Below are 17765 nucleotides of genomic sequence, written 5' to 3'. Positions count from 1 at the left end.
GAAATAGTATGGGAAAGGATTTTCTACAGGAGTTGGCTTACCAGTTATATTTTTCAAAAATAGATACTTCATATAAAAACAAAAGCAGCTAATACTGTTGAAGGTTTACTTATAACAGATAGTGTTCTTGGAGCTTTTACACATTTTAACATGCATTCCTAAGCACACACACATGAAATAGATACTATCATGATAGGTTTTATAGAAAGAAACCACTGAGGCAGAGAGCTATTAAGTAGTTTGTCCCAAGTCAAACAGCTAGAAAATTGATACGATAAAATTAAAACCTAAGCATGTGGCCCTAGGCCTTACTCTGAAGCATTACAACATATTGCTTCTGTCGTACTGTGTGGCCAGGGACAGCCTCATGGACCTGTGATCTATGCAGTCACACATGGCCCCATGCTTAGAAGGACACTGCTCTTGGTTTAGTACTCTGCTGTAGCCATTTTGGAATTCTTAATAATTTATGAACAAGAGACCCCCACATTTCCATTTAGCACTAGACACCACTAATTATGCTGGTAGTCTTGTGTGTGACTGTTTTGAGCATAAAAACATACAGTTTCTGATGTGTAGAGATAATCTGAGTAAATTCTTTGCAATTACAGTTATCAGAATGTGTAAATCAAACCAGTGGAGGGGAAATGAAGCTATCAGTAAACAGATAAATCATTCTAGGTATGTAACAAAGAACGAGCTGTTATTAAAAACAAATAAACATAAAGGAAGCTAACTTAATCTCAGTCTTATGAATATAAGCAGAAGGATATGTTAATTAGTTTTCATGTTTACCATGAAGGGAAAGATTAAGGAAATTCAAATGTATCTGGAATTTCAAGCACACTTCTGTAACCAAAAATGTTATTAGAGAAGTGAGAGTCTCCGTTGAAAACTTAGAAGATAAAGAAATGGTGCTTGACAATAAAATTGCAAATAAAACCTAATTAGTGAATATGCTAATTTTTCCGCCCACCTATTAACATTAATTGGAAATTATATTAATGTTTTCAATAGCTGAAAAGGGATACAATTAACTTTATGCTATTATTTCAAAGGAATTGAGGTAACATTATAAAATCTAGCTTTTCATATATTCAGAAATAAAATACAATCTTCACTGATTAGTGGCTTAAAATTTTTAGATATAAAAAACTATCTGAAATTAGAAACAATATTATAGCAAAATCATAACTGTTTCTTCCTTGTTGAGTAAAAAACGAGCAAAATACAATTCTTGGTAAGTCAATGAAAAATTTCAGGACACATTTCAGAGATAGAAAAGAGAGAGGCACAAACACATGCAGGTAACTTTCACACTCTCCATAGAGATTTGCAAGATTTTGGGAACAGTTTTTATATTTCATTTCCTTCATTTAAGCCATGTAGTTTAGTAATAGTGCATTGTTAATACATATATTTCTTTACAATAACCTAATATGAATTTTATGGATATCTTATTTACATGTTTATTTGTCACATTGAATTTCTTAGAGTTTAATTTAATTTATATGGTACATTTATATATGATAAATTGGATTTTTATCTTTAAATGTAATTCACCCTCTATTATATTGCATTCTTATTTATCAAAGTTTGAAGTAACTTTCAACCATGATATCCCTGGTATACAGAGAATCTGTTTGGCATAGCTAAATCCTCAGATGAAATTAACTTAGACATTATGGTTGAATCCAAAATTTAACAAAATTTTATAGAATAGACAAAATTCTCCTTAAAAACTTAACATCACTTTCTGTTTTTTGAAACTTTAACCAGCCTCACTAATTGTAATCTGCTGATGTAGAAAAGGACTAAAGGATCAATTTTTTTTTTTGAGGATATGCAGCTCAATCAAGGTAATATCTGTTCAACAGCATGAAATAATAGTAGACATAAATCACTGAAATAAACTGTATTAAATTCTAAGAGCATCTCCTCTAATGGTACTCATTGTAATTCTTCATGCATAACTCATAAATATTACAATAATTAAATTAGTAAAGAATATCAAATCCCTCTGATGTGTTCAAGTCTCATGAAATTTGGGAAAATCTTATAATCCTTTAAGACTGAATTTGATGTTTCAGCTATGAATTAGTCTTAAATAATACTCTAATGGAGAAAATATGTTATTATTTAAGGAAATTTGAGATCAGTAGAAAATTTGTTACTACTGTTGGATATTGAACAATATAACAAAGTTTATATTAAGCAGCAATCTTATGCATAGTACTTTAGTAAAATTGAAAAACACTAGAAAGAAAAAAGAAATACCTATAATGATGTTGAGATAATAATTCAACTTTATGAATAAATGAGAGAACAAGGCAAAACATTTGTGATATTAAATAAAATACAGACTTTATTAGCACAAAGAGGGAAAGGAAAGAAATGATTAATGTAAGTGTTGATATGGAAACCTAGAAAAATGTCTAGATTTTGCTTTCTTGTATTGGCCCACCATTATCTCCTGTTGTTTACTGTATATATATTACTGAGTGTTCCTTTTTACCCTGCAAACTAGTTGTCCGTGCTTGGGCTTCGTCCTTGGTATAACCTGCTCTGTCATGACTACCTTCTTGTCCAAACCCCACTCTATTAATAGCCAGTTGTCATTCTTTATTCCTTTATTTTTTTCACAATTTGTAATTGTCACAATTTATTTCATTTTCATTTTCTTCTTTTTCAATATTGAGCCACTATTACTAATATGCATTCATGAATATCTTAAAAACTAAACATGCATATTTTTATTTAATCTACTATCCTTATGGTATAATTACTATACCCTTATCCCATTCCTAGAAGGGGATTGTCAAAGTTCCTAGAAAAATCGTTTAGGCTCTTCTAGTCTTGTTTCTACCAGTTCAGTAAAGGCTTACTATATGATTGCAGTCTTTCCTCAAGATTCATCACACTATATCAGCTACACTGCAGTCATTAAAGATTGTGAAGTTATAAATTATGAACTATACACAATCAGAGAGATACAGAAAAATCAAAGGATTTTTAAAATTCTAGATATCAAGTAATTCCAATAACTAAAGAGGGTTTTCAGACTCCCTTATTAGAGAAGACTTAAATAATCATGTACATCTTAAGAATATGAGTCTTAGGAGGAACTCTGTAAGCTACAACATTCATATCACAGTGAACATAAATAGGGATCAAATGTTATCACCACCATACTTACCTGGCAGGGGGAATACCATGATCATGGAGGTGGTTTTCCCAGGGCGAGGCTTATCCATTGCACTCCAGATGTGCTGACCCCTGCGATTTTCCCAAATGTGGGAAACTAGGCTGCATCATTTCTGGTAGTGGGGGACTGCGTTCGCGCTTTCCCTGTAAAAAGAAAAAAAAAATGTTATCACCAGTAATGGCCAAAAATCTATGTGTGTACTGCGTGGGCATGTGAGTGCTGTAGGGAGGTGGTGGCTTTCCCTACCTACTATGAAAATTCATCTAGCTGTGAAATTACTGATTAAATAATTGTTTGGGAAAGCAACTTCAATATGGGCAAGTTCTTACTAACTCTAATAATATTTACAATAAAAATTGGTGGTGAAATATTTCAAAGCAAAATAATAAGAAATTGTCCATAATATTTAGATTTACAGATCTGATTGCATTACTTAGGACTATCAAAAACTTTTGTATTTATAAATCTAACAGTCAAGTACTTGGGAAGATTTTGGTAGTCAGACAATGAAGGGATATAAAAATAAAAATATATGTATAAATTCAAGTTAAATTGAATAATGAAAATTAATTCTTAGGTCGTAAGATTTCCTTGAGAGTGTTAGATAAAATTTACTAAAATAATAAATGAATACAATTTTTAAGTTCATACTAAAACCAAGGGCACTCTTAAGAGAATTACTTTCTTAATTTGTAATTTAAAAAAATCATCTATTAATATTTTCAAAGAAATATCTGAATATTTTATATTATACAAAGAAATATTGCTCTTAAGAACATCTGTATGTTTGCATTTATATACAAGGCTGCTTATTGTGTGCAAAGGTTGACACTGATACTGTTTTGGACTCCCTCCCTCTCCTCTGTAGCTTTTTCTGTTTCCTTTGCCAAGAATTCCTTGATGGATACTCTGTTTCTACCTATTGAAATATTAACCAAACTTCAAGGACCAAGCTTAATTCCATTATCTCCATAAATATTTTCTAGATTCTTTCTTGAAAAATAAGTATCCTCTTTCTCTATTTTTTTATTTACTCAATGATACTATTTTCTTCATTATATTTGAAATGTTTGCGCACGTCTGTCTGTCTGTTTGTTCCTCTGTGATACCACCACCTTATACTAAAGGACTGTTATACATTTGCTTTGAAAAGAAAACCATTAGATTTTGATATCAACAGCAACATAACCATGCCCAGACAATTAACACTTAGCTTTGGTCATAGAATTTTTAGATGGAATGAGTATAAAGTCACCCAACTAAATAAGTTGAATTTGAAGTATACACTTATTACTTATGAATCAGTTTATCATAATTTTTATTATGAAAAAGATATTCAGTGATCATTGGGGAACACTTTTAGGCAAAAGTTGATCCAATAAATTTCATGTATTCAGTTACATTGAATTGAATAAGAAGTAATGGATAACTGTAAAGTCTGTAAACTATAGTCAATGAATTGAACCATATATTTTCCACGTGCTATATTTTAAGGCATGTCTGAAATTTTTTTAAAAAGCCAGATATTTCTTCATTTCATTGAGTGAAAGTTGGTTTCATGAATGACTGGCTAAAGTTCATAATTATGTTTTATGACATGACATTAACTTTGTTAAAATATGCACTCAAAAGGTATCTTTATGTCCATAAAAACCTTAAAATTTATCTTGCATACTAGTTAGACTATTCAAAAACTAAATGTTTTGGATTAAAATGTGATTATGCTCTTGAAGAACACACTTAATGAAATTACATGATCAAAACTATCCATAGCCCACAGGATTTTATGAATTTCAAAATCTGATATAAGAGCAGTTGAATCTTGATAATATTGATATGTTTTATTTTCTTTATTGTAATTCTTTTGCCACTAAAATTAAAATATCTTTTCCTTTTTACTCTTTCTCCTCTCTGTAACCACAGTAGCCTGCCAACTTGCTCAAGCATTTTGAGATGCAGCCTAGAAAAATTGCATCAAAATATAAAAACTACTTTTAATAATTCTCTATGGGAAAAGCAAGAAATAATGGTTGAGGGAAGACTTCAATGAAGAGGTTAGATTTGAAAATGCCTTTTCAGGATTAATCATGTCTTTCAGATGGAGAAAAGGATAAGTCCACTTCAGAAAATAATAATAGCTTGAGCCTTGTCATATGAGTACAGCAGACTAGGGTATGTTTAAGAAACTGTGTGCTGTACAATGGTTGTGCTGAAAACAGGCAATTATACAACTATAAAAGTAGCTTCAGCCATCTTTTGAAAAATAATATTAAATAATTTTAAGTGGTGTGAGTTATCTTCTGTAGGCCATGGAGAATATTTGAAAGTAATTAAGCTGGGGAAAGTGTTTTGATTGAGAATATTAAAAAAATAGATTAATTACCCAATAACTTCTTCTTCAACGGCAATTCTGTTCAAAGTGTAGTTAAGGCCAAGAAAGAAAAAAAAAAATGGCAGGGACCTGTGGATTCATTAAAGTGTTATTTGCCAACATTTCCCCACAGAAAAATAATAAAGACCTGTACTAGAAAAGGGATATAAACATTTATGCAGATTTTGGAACAAGTTTCAAAATAAGAAACCAGCACAGAAGACATGGTTAGTCTAAAAGCATTCATGATCTTGCTTAACAAATGAATAAAAAAGTAAGAGAGTTTCTCCTAAAATTTTGAGATGGGTTTTCTCTCTAATGCCTCCTCTTGGGGTGACTTAGCATTTTTGTCCTTTGATTGGAAACAGTGTGATGTGAGAAGTTACTAGCAGAAGGCTGGATTGGCAAACAAGTTAATGAATCCTCATCCAAGACAGATGTCTTTTTTTTTGCCATGTATCTATAGGTATTCCTGATCCATCTTTGCTACCTGTATCAAGACACATATTATCATTTCTTTTTCTGTGATGAGAACACTTAAGACCTACTTCCTTAACAACTTTCACATATACAATGCAGTATCATTGACTGTAATCACTCTGCTATGCATTATATCTCCAGAACATATTCATCTTCTAGTTGCAAGTTGTACCCTTTGAATGACATCTCCACAGTTCCTGTTACCATTCTACACTCCATATCTATAAGTTTGACCTTTTTTAGAACCTACATATAAGTGGTATCGTATAATATTTGTATTTCTGTTTGACTTATCTTAGCATAATACCTTCAAGGTCCATCCATGTTCTTCAAATGGAAGGATATTCTTCCATATCATGACTGAATGATATTTCATTGTGTTTGTGTACATTATATATGTAATATACACACATATACTTACTATATCATCTTTATCCATTCATTTGTTGACAGACAATTAGATTGTTTCTCTAGCTATTGAGAATAATGCAGCAATGAAAAAGGGAATGTAGATACCTCCTCAAGGTAGTTTTCAATTTCCTTTGTTTTTAAACCAAGATTACTGGATATATATGGCAGTTCTATTTTTAATGTTTTTGAGAAACCTCCATATTGTTTTTCACCGTGGCTGTACCAGTTTACATTCCCACCAATTTATGTTCCCTTTTTCTCCTCACCTTCTCTATTACTTGCTGACTCCTGATTTTTTTAGTTGAAAGCCATTCTAACAGGTACGAGGTGATATCTCATTGTGGTTTTGATTTGCGTTTCCCTGATGATTAGCGATTTTGAGCACCTTTTCATTGTCCATCTGCATATCTTCTTCAGAGAAAGTTCTATTCAGATCCACTGCCCTTTTTAAATTGGATGGTTTGGGCTTTTTATCCTACTGTGTTTTATGTGTATTTTATATATTTTGGATACTAACCCTTATAAGATATATGATTTGCAGATATTTCCTCCCATTAAGTAGGTTGCCTGTTCATCTTGTTGATATTTTTTTTTTGCTTTGCAGAACATTTTTAGTTTCATGTAGTCCCACTTGTTAATTACTGCTTTTGTGGATTGTGTATGTGCTTTTGTGGCATGAGTACAACCTTACTCATATGCATAATTCGTATGTAGCATACATAATATTTTATATGGACTTTTATTTTTAATATCTGTACTTTAATTGCTCTTAAATTTAAGTCATAGTGAATATTTCCCCCACTCCCAGATTATAAATAAGTCTAGTATTTAAAACATTTTCCTTACTAAGTGAACTAGTGAACACCTATAGCCAATGATTAATAATAGTGGCAATACTAGGCATACATTTTGTTACTGACATTAGGAATTCCTTGATGTCTCCCTGTTAAAAAAGGTTCTAGTTTGGGAGTTGTATACACATATACATATTCCATATTCAAATGCATGCATGCATGCAGTGTGTGTGTGTGTGGTGTGCATGTGTGTGGTGTATGTGTGTGTGGTGTGTGTGTGTGTGTGCGGTGTGCGTGTGTGTGGATAGAAATGAACCTCTATCCAAAATGTGGTTCTGATGTCCAGACTTGTGACACCACAGATGCACCAAGGTGGTATAAAAGTTTTATTAATGGTTTATTACTAGTGCAACGAGGCTTTCTGGAGAGAGCAGGATGACTTGTAAGCAGGTATGAAAATAAATTGACAGCAGAAAAAGGAGACTGGCTTGAGTTTTTAGTAGTTATTAGAGGATGGGAACAGTTGAGTTTTCCCTTGAATACAGAAAAGGGCTTGTGTGCTTTCAACCACCCACCATGCCAAAGGGAGCACCTGAGTTTTCTTATCAGCATATCCAGATGTGCTGCAAATGGGGATAGTGGGGGTAGGAAGTCCTGTGAAGATCAAAAACTGTCAACAGTAAATATTAAAAAAAAAAAAAGAAAAGGAATCAGACACTTGATTACAATGTAAATGTGTTTTATTTAGCTTTTCTGTTTCTACTGGAAAACTTTGCTTTCTGAAAGTAATCATTTTATCTGATATTTGTATTTACTTATATAGATTATTTCAAATTACTAATAAATGTATTTTCATAGTCACGTTTCAGCCTCTCATATGATCTTTCAATTCCCTTTTTTCTATGAGCATTTTGCATTTAGAATCCTGTTTTTTGTGTGCACAAAGTTGTCCTAACTGACAAAGATTTCGTTATATGAAGATATGTTTTCTTTTCAAAGAATTAACTTCTTATTACATATACTATCCTTTTGTCATATTTACTATTCTTTTTTGTAAAATTTTATTTTGGTATCATTAATCTACAATTACATGAAGGACATTATGTTTACTAGGCTCCCACTTTCACCAAGTCCCCCCCATATCCCCGTTCACAGTCGCTGTCCATTAACGTAGTAAGATGCTATGAAATCACTACATGTCTTCTCTGTGCTGCACAGCCCTCCCCATGCCCCCCCCACACACTATACATGCTAATCGTAATGCCCCCTTTCTTTTTTTCCCACCCTTATCCCTCCATTCCCACCTGTCCTCCCCAGTCCCTTTCCCTTTGGTAAATATTAGTTCATTCTTGGGTTCTGTGCTGCTGCTGCTGTTTTGTTCCTTCAGTTTTCTTTTGTTCTTATACTCCACATATGAGTGAAATCATTTGGTACTTGTCTTTCTCCACCTGGCTTATTTCACTGAGCATAATATCCTCTAGCTCCATCCATGTTGTTGCAAATGGTAGGATTTGTTTTTTTCTTAGGGCTGAGTAATATTACATTGTATATATGTACCACTTCTTCTTTATCCATTCATCTACTGATGGACATTTAGGTTGCTTCCATATCTTGTCTATTGTAAATAGTACAGCAATAAACATAGGGGTGCATCTGTCTTTTCCAAACTGCAGTGCTGCATTCTTGGGGTAAATTCCTAGAAGTGGAATTCCTGGGTCAAATGGTAAGTCTATTTCGAGCATTTTGAGGAATCTCCATACTGCTTTCCACAATGGTTGAACTAATTTACATTCCCACCAGCAGTGTAGGAGGGTTCCCCTTTCTCCACAACCTCACCAAAATTTGTTGTTGTTTGTCTTTTGGATGGTAGCCATCCTTACTGGTGTGAGATGATATCTCATTGTGGTTTTAATTTGCATTTCTCTGATGACAAGCAATGTGGAGCATCTTATGTGTCTGTTGGCCATCTGAATTTCTTCTTTAGAGAACTGTCTATTCAGCTCCTCTGCCCATTTTTTAATTGGATTATTTGCTTTTTGTTTGTTGAGGTGTGTGAGCTCTTTATATATTCTGGATGTCAACCCTTTATTGGATCTGTCATTTTCGAATATATTCTCCCATACTGTAGGATACCTTTTTGTTCTATTGATGGTGTCCTTTGCTGTACAGAAGCTTTTCAGTTTGATATAGTCCCATTTGTTCATCTTTGTGTTTGCTTCCCTTGCCCAGGGAGATATGTTCAAGAAGAGGTCACTCATGTTTATGTCTAAGTGATTTTTGCCTATGTTTTTTTCTAAGAGTTTTATGGTTTCATGACTTACATTCAAGTCTTTGATCATTTTCGAATTTACTTTTGTGTATGGGGTTAGACAGTGATCCAGTTTCATTCTCTTACATGTAGCTGTCCAGTTTTGCCAGCACCATCTGTTGAAGAGACTGTCATTTCCCCATTGTATGTCCATGGCCCCTTTATCAAATATTAGTTGACCATATATGTTTGGGTTAATGTTTGGAGTCTCTACTCTGTTCCATTGGTCTTTGGCTCTGTTCTTGTGCCAGTACCAAATTTTCTTGATTACTGTGGCTTTGTAGTAGAGCTTGAAGTTGGGGAGTGAGATCCACCCCACTTTTTCTTCCTTCTCAGGATTGCTTTAGCTATTCGGGGTCTTTGGTGTTTCCATATGAATTTTTGAACTATTTGTTCCAGTTCATTGAAGAACTGTTGGTAGTTTGGTAGGGATTGTATCAAATCTGTATATTGCTTTGGGCAGGATGGCCATTTTGACGATATTAATTCTTCCTAGCCAGGAGCATGGGATGAGTTTCCATTTGTTAGTGACCTCTTTAATTTCTCTTAAGAGTGTCTTATAGTTTTCAGGGTATAGGTCTTTCACTTCCTTGGTTAGGTTAATTCCTAGGTATTTTATTCTTTTAGACGCTATTGTGAATGGAATTGTTTTCCTGATTTCTCTTTCTATTAGTTTATTGTTAGTGTATAGGAAAGCCACAGATTTCTGTGCGTTAATTTTGTATCCTGCAACTTTGCTGAATTCTGATATTAGCTCTAGTAGTTTCAGAGTGGAGTCTTTAGGGTTTTTTATGTACAATATCATGTCATCCGCAAATAGTGACAGTTTAACTTCTTCTTTACCAATCTGGATTACTTGTATTTCTTTGTTTTGTCTAATTGCTGTGACTAGGACCTCCAGTACTATGTTGAATAACAGTGGGGACAGTGTGCATCCCTGTCTTGTTCCCGATGGCAGAGGAAATGTTTTCAGCTTCTCCCTGTTAAGTATGATGTTGGCTGCGGGTTTGTTACATGAGGCCTTTATTATGTTGAGGTACTTGCCATCTGTACCCATTTTGTGGAGAGTTTTTATCATGAATGGATGTTGAATTTTATCGAATGCTTTTTCAGCATCTATGGAGATGATCATGTGGTTTTTGTCTTTCTTTTTGTTGATGTGGTGGATGGTGTTGATGGATTTTCAAATGTTGTACCATCCTTGCATCCCTGGGTAGAACCCCATTCGTCCTGGTGTAAGATCCTTTTGATATATTTTTGAATTCGGTTTGCTAATATTTTGCTGAGTATTTTTGCATCTACGTTCATCAGGGATATTGGTCTGTAGTTTTCTTTTTTGGTGGGGTCTTGGCCTGGTTTTGGTATTAAGGTGATGTTGGCTTCATAGAATGAGTTTGGGAGTATTCCCTCCTCTACTATTTTTTGGAAAACTTTAAGGAGAAAGGGTACTATGTCTTCTCTGTATGTATGTCTGATAAAACTCTGAGGTAAATCCATCTGGCCCGGGTGTTTTTTTCTTGGGTAGTTTTTTGATTACCACTTCAATTTTGTTGCTGGTAGTTGGTCTGTTTAGATTTTCTGATTCTTTCTGGGTCAGTCTTGGAAGTTTGTATTTTTCTAGGAAGTTGTCCATTTCTCCTAGGTTTCCCAGCTTGTTAGCATATAGGTTTTCATAGTACTCTCTAATAATTCTTTGTATTTCTATGCGATCCGTCGTGATTTTTCCTTTCTCGTTTCTGATTCTGTTGATTTGTGTTGACTCTCTTTTCCTCTTAATATGTCTGGCTAGAGGTTTATCTATTTGGTTTATTTTCTCGAAGAAGCAGCTCTTGGTTTCATTGATTTTTGCTATTGTTTTATTCTTCTCAATTTTATTTATTTGTTCTCTGATCTTTATTATGTCTCTCATTCTGCTGACCTTAGGCCTCATTTGTTCTTCTTTTTCCAATTTCAATAATTGTGACATTAGACCATTCATTTGGGATTGTTCTTCCTTCTTTAAATATGCCTGGATTGGTATATTCTTTCCTCTTAAGACTGCTTTTGCTGTATCCCACAGTAGTTGGAGCTTTGTGTTGTTGTTGTCGTTTCTTTCCATATATTGCTGGATCTCCATTTTGATTTGGTCATTGATCCATTGATTATTTAGGAGCGTGTTGTTAAGCCTTCATGTGTTTGTGAGCCTTTGTGCTTTCTTTGTACAATTTAATCTAGTTTTATGGCTTTGTGGTCTGAAAAGTTGGTTGGTAGGATTTCCGTGTTTTGGAATTTACTGAGGCTCTTTTTGTGGCCTAGTATGTAGTCTATTCTGGAGAATGTTCCATGTGCACTTGAGAAGAATATGTATCCTGTTGCTTTTGGATGTAGAGTTCTGTAGATGTCTATTAGTTCCATCTGTTCTAGTGTGTTGTTCAGTGCCTCTGTGTCCTTACTTATTTTCTGTCTGGTGGATCTGTCCTTTGGAGTGAGTGGTGTGCTGAAGTCTCCCAGAATGAATGCATTGCATTCTATATCCTCCTTTAATTCTGTTAGTATTTGTTTCACATATGTTGGTGCTCCTGTGTTGGGTGCATATATGTTTATAATGGTTATATCCTCTTGTTGTACTGAGCCCTTTGTCATTATGTAATGTCCTTCTTTATCTTTTGTTACTTTCTTTATTTTGAAGTCTATTTTGTCTGATACTAGTATTGCGACACCTGCTTTTTTCTCTTTGTTGATTGCATGAAGTGTCTTTTTCCATCCCTTGACTTTAAGTCTGTGCATGTCTTTGGGTTTGAGGTGAGTGTCTTGTAAGCAGCATATAGATGGGTCTTGCTTTTTTATCCATTCAATTACTCTGTGTCTTTTGATTGGTGCATTCAGTCCTTTTATATTTAGGGTGATTATTGAAAGTTATGTACTTATTGCCATTTCAGGCTTTAAGTTGTGGTTACCTAAGGTTCAAGGTTAGCTTCTTTACTGTATTACTGTCTAACTTAACTCACTTACTGAGCTATTATAAACACGGTCTGATGATTCTTTATTTCTCTCCCTTCTTATTCCTTCTCCTCCCTTCTTAATATGTTGGGTGTTTTGTTCTGTGCTCTTTTTGGGAGTTCTCCCATCTAGAGCAATCCCTGTAAGATGCCCTGTAGAGGTGGTTTGTGGGAGGCAAATTCCCTCAACTTTTGCTTGTCTGGGAATTGTTTAATCCCTCCTTCATATTTAAATGATAATCGTTCTGTATACAGTATTCTTGGTTCGAGACCCTTCTGTTTCATTGCATTAAGTATATCATGCCATTCTCTTCTGGCCTGTAGGGTTTCTCTTGAGAAGTCTGATGATAGCCTGATGGGTTTTCCTTTGTAGGTGACCTTTTTTTTCTCTCTGGCTGCCTTTTATACTTTGTCCTTGTCTTTGATCTTTGCCATTTTAATTATTATGTGTCTTGGTGTTGCCCTCCTTGGATCCCTTGTCATGGGAGTTCTGTGTACCTCCATAGTCTGAGAAGCCATTTCCTCCCCTAGTTTGGGGAAGTTTTCGGCATTTATTTCTTCAAAGACACTTTCTATCCCTTTTTCTCTCTCTTACTTCTTCTAGTACCCCTATAATGTGGATATTGTTCTGCTTCGATTGGTCGGTCACACAGTTCTCTTAAATTTCTTTCATTCCTGGAGATCCTTTTATCTCTCTCTGCATCAGCTTCTCTGCATTCCTGTTCTCTGTTTTCTAGTTCATTAATGGTCTCTTGCATCTCGTCCATTCTGTTTTGAAGTCCTTCCAGAGCTTGTTTTATTTCTGTATTCTCCTTCTTTAGTTCTTGCATATTTCTCTGCAAGTCCATCGGCATGATTATGACTTTTGTTTTGAATTCTTTTTCAGGAAGACTGGTTAAATCTATATCCCCAAGTTTCTTCTCAGGGGAAGATGTAGCAGATGTCGAAGCTGTCTGGGTTAGTCTTGTCTGGATCAAATTTTTTTGCCTTTTCATGTTGATAGGTGCAGTGGAGTGCTATTGATGCGTCTATTAGCGGGGAGGGTCAAGCCTCTTTTCACTTGCTCCTGGCCTTTCTTTACTGGGATAACTGCGACCCCTAGTGGCTTGTGTTGGGCAATTGCATGTAGACTGGTTCTGTATCTTGCCCGGCTGGTATGTAGGAAGCTCCCTTGTTGTGAGCGTGGCCAGCCTCAGGCAGCTGCTCTGCTATGGCGGGGCCCCAGAGGGGTAATGGACGGGGGGCTGTTTGGCTGTTTACCTCCATGAGGGGTCTCAGAGCTGTTGCCCAGGGGGTTAGTACGCCCGGAGTTTCCTGGAATTTCCAGCTGCTGGACTGTGACCCGGGATGCTTCTGTCTGGCAGTGGGGTCCCTGTCCCTTTAAGACTTTCAAAAAGCACTCGCTTTTCTTTGTCCCAGGGCACTGGCTTCGGGACCTGCTCACAGGTCTTAATGTCCTGCTGCCCTAGTTTCCAGCACCCCATGCATGCACTGTGTCTGTGCTCTGGTGCGGATGGCTGGGACTGGGTGTTTAGCACTCCTGGGCTCCCTCTCCCTCCCGCCGAGAGCTGGGGTGAGGGGCACTTGGGTCCCGCCGTGCCGGGGTTTGTATCTTACCCCTTTCACCAGGCGCTGGGTTCTCGCAGGTGTTAATGTAGTCTGGCTGGTGTCCTGTGTGTTCTGGTCTCTCTTTTAGGTATAGTTGTATTTGTTGTATTTTCAAAAATATATATGTTTTTGGGAGTAGATTCCCACTGCCCTACTCACGCCGCCATCTTGGCTCCGCCCTCCATATTTATTATTCTTGTATCATTACTTCTGTTTTATTCCTTTACTAACATATTGAATTGTGTATTTAATGTATTTTCTATCTGTAGTGGTATAAGTATTTAAAGCTATGCATTTTCCTCTAAGCAAAGCTAGATTAAAGTAAATAATTTGTTTTACAAATTCATTAGCATGATTTTTAGCATATGATATTCTCTTGTGTTATTGATTCCAAAATAATATGTCTGGCTTAGGAAGAGGCAACCTTACTTAAATATCAGTAAAGGAAGCCAAAAACCCTTCATGACATAAGCAGCTACAGAGCATTGCAAAATATATACCAATTTTATTTTAAATCAGTGAAACAGAGTTGATAACATAAAATTTGAAGTAATATGTAAAAATCTAATGATGAAAGGAATAAAAATGATTACAATTAGTATTAAAACATGAAAATATTATATATAGAAAGAAGAAATAAGCTTTATTTGGATATCTGATAAAATCAAGCAATGAAATGTTGCTTTCTAATTGTAAATAATCTCTTTCCAACACTTCATTGGTTGAAATTAGTACAACTTATTTTGGGCTTAATTCTTAATATGAAGGATTTTTAAAATGTTTCTTTATTAATATATAAAAATAAACACGTATGCAAGTTTATGTGAAATTGATTTGTGTTTTTGATAAACTACTGTGATGAAATTACATCAAAATTTAAACTTGTAGTCTTTTTTCTTTTATGTTCATGCAACTTGATTACTCAAAACACTGTTGAGGTTTTATGCTCACTTTTCTTTTTACTTTACATAGGAAGCATCTAAGTTCTTATTTTTGCATAAGAAGTGTACAGTGATTAAATAAGATCTAAAGAAGAAGTGTACAGTGATTTTGAAAATTGTCCTGTGCCTTAGTAACAGGTCCATTTGCCTGTCTGCTCAAAAAAGGTCATATAAATGCTACCCACATGTGGTCAGGCATGGTATCTTTTCATCTTCAAGCGAGTTCAAGAATAGCTTAAATGTAATACTATTTTATTTAATTCACATCCTTTGGTTTCATTTTGTTAAGTAGTACTTCATTTTAACTGTTTAATGTCATTTGTATCCCCCCATCTCTTTTCCTCATACTCAAGTTTAGCTCACTCACTAATCCTATTGGTGCAAATGACAAATAATTCCTCTCTGAATTCAGCCTTTTTCATCATGTTGTCCCTTTCAACTTACTCTCTTTTGTCTTCTCAAACAGGCTGTGCATTTTTGGTCACTTCCCCTGTTACCCATAAGATTTATAATTTTTTGCTGATTCTTCATTTTTCATTGCAGTGCTTGATAGTTTATTTTCCTCTAGACTCCCAATGTTTCTCAGATGCGTATTCATGCATCTGCGTTCTAATTAAAGTTATACATTAATGGACTCTTGGTTTCATTGTGTAGTACATCAAAAACGGAGAGTGAGTTGGGTGGTGAATGTTCCCAGCATTTTGCAAAATGTGTTGCTCCTTGAAGTACCCTCATTTGCAGCTGTTCAGTTTATGCCAGAATCCTGCGTTGTAGACTGTAGAATACTTAGGCTTATCCAGACATAATATTTACAGATAAATTAAAAAATAATCCCAGTAATGTTTTACAATATTCAAACATATCACTGGTTTCCCATATATATTATTTATTAAATTTACCCCAGTGTGAACTTCTTCTTAAATCTTTTTTTTTCCCCTTAATATTGATTAGTCTGCTCATTATGAGAGCCAGGGATGAGAATTTGTATGAATTAGGTAAATTTTGAAGTATGTTGATCATTTTTTCTCTATCATAGTAAAATATTTACTCCCAAATAAAAGATGCTGAAGGTCACCATTAAATCAAACAAAATGTACTAAAGTGGCATATCCTTTCTTTGAAATATTGAAGCAATGATAGTATAGGTTCTCTGTTCCATGCATGTGTGTGGGTAGGTGTATGTATGGTGAGGAGAGGTTGAGGGTATAAGTATGCACCAGAATATAAGATTAAAAGCCTTTTCTTCAGAATATAAATAAAATTTGACTGGATTCTACAGTAATATTTAACTCTAATATTTGCACACTTATTTTGAAAACAAAATTTGGCTAGTTTATATTAACCATAATTCCACTATAAATGCGCAGGACACAACAGAATTGTATGTTGGAAAACTAAATACCCGAAGTCAAATAGGTAGGTTAATATTAATCAAATTAACAAAATGTTCAATAACCACTAAAGGACATTGTGAGTTTTTGTGTGTGAATGAGATGAATTGCGGGTTTGTGTTTCTATGTTAAGTGGAAACAATAAACAATCACATGAAATAATGAGAAGGAATATCTTCTGCAATATAAATGGGAAAAATGATAACAGGATTGGTAGAGAGTTCCATATGGGGGGTGTGAAGGCAAGATTGGTATATTGAAAAGAACAGATTGCTGAGCATGTAAAGTTAAGTTGGAAGTTGAAGAGATAAATTCTATTGTACAAATGGCTTAAGAGTAGGGTGATATTAAATACAAATACCCAAAGTGATAATACAATGAGTGACATTAAAGAATAAAATCTAGAATGTATTTCAAGGAATTCCAAGTCAAACACAAAACTATCTCACTCCGACCTGCTCTCCATCCTACAAACCCCACTTTTCATTCATCCAAATCAATTATTTTTTTACCAAAATATATCTTACTCATTCTCAACTCTGACAGAGTCCCAATACTTTCCCCTTCCTACCATTAATTTTTCTAAAACACAAATCCAATCCATACTTCAATTCTGAATTCTTCCACTAGCTTACCTGAACCACTCCTACCCTCAATGGTAAATTGCTCTTCTAAACCACTTGTATCTATTCCCTCTAACTTTTGTCTGTAACTAACAAGATGGTATAATTTTCAAAGAAAATTTTGCATTCTTTAAAATATCTTTTTGCTTTGATAAATACAGAGTAAGTGTTCATATAACACTACATTGCTTTAGAAAGGAATGACAGTGATTAAGCCTACTGGATTAGCAGTATTTTTTAATTGGTTGCTGGGCAGTTCAAGAAGGAAATTATCCTGGCTATATTATTTTCATATTACAAATGCAGGGTAAAAATTATCCTAGGTATAAAAAGAGACAAAGAAGGTCATTATATAATGATAAAGGAGCCAATACATCCAGAAGTTAAAACACTTGTAATTATTCATGCACCTGACATCAGAGCACCTTAAAGCAAAACCTAACAGAGCTAAAGGGATAAACAGTAACATAATAGTTGGGGATTTTAATACCCTTCTTTCAACAATATCCATCACACTCAATGGTGAAAGGTTGAAAGCTTTTCCTCTAAGATAAGGAACAAGACAACAGTTTCCACAAGGGTTTCCACTCTTACCATTCCCATTCAACACAGTATTAGTATTCTGAGCTAGAGCAATCATGCAAGAAAAAGAAAT

General features: G+C 34.6%; 1 non-coding gene across 1 annotated transcript; it reads left to right on the top strand.

The window, feature by feature from the left end:
* Positions 1-3188: 3188 nt before the first annotated feature.
* LOC118907644 (U1 spliceosomal RNA) lies at positions 3189-3352 on the top strand. The gene has a single exon (XR_005022898.2). It is a non-coding gene; the product is annotated as a U1 spliceosomal RNA (small nuclear RNA).
* Positions 3353-17765: the final 14413 nt, after the last annotated feature.

This window comes from Manis pentadactyla, chromosome 3 (assembly GCF_030020395.1).
Source record: "Manis pentadactyla isolate mManPen7 chromosome 3, mManPen7.hap1, whole genome shotgun sequence".
Lineage (NCBI taxonomy): Eukaryota > Metazoa > Chordata > Mammalia > Pholidota > Manidae > Manis > Manis pentadactyla.
The sequence above is the reverse complement of the archived record's forward strand: the minus strand, read 5'-3'. Positions and strand labels throughout refer to the sequence as shown.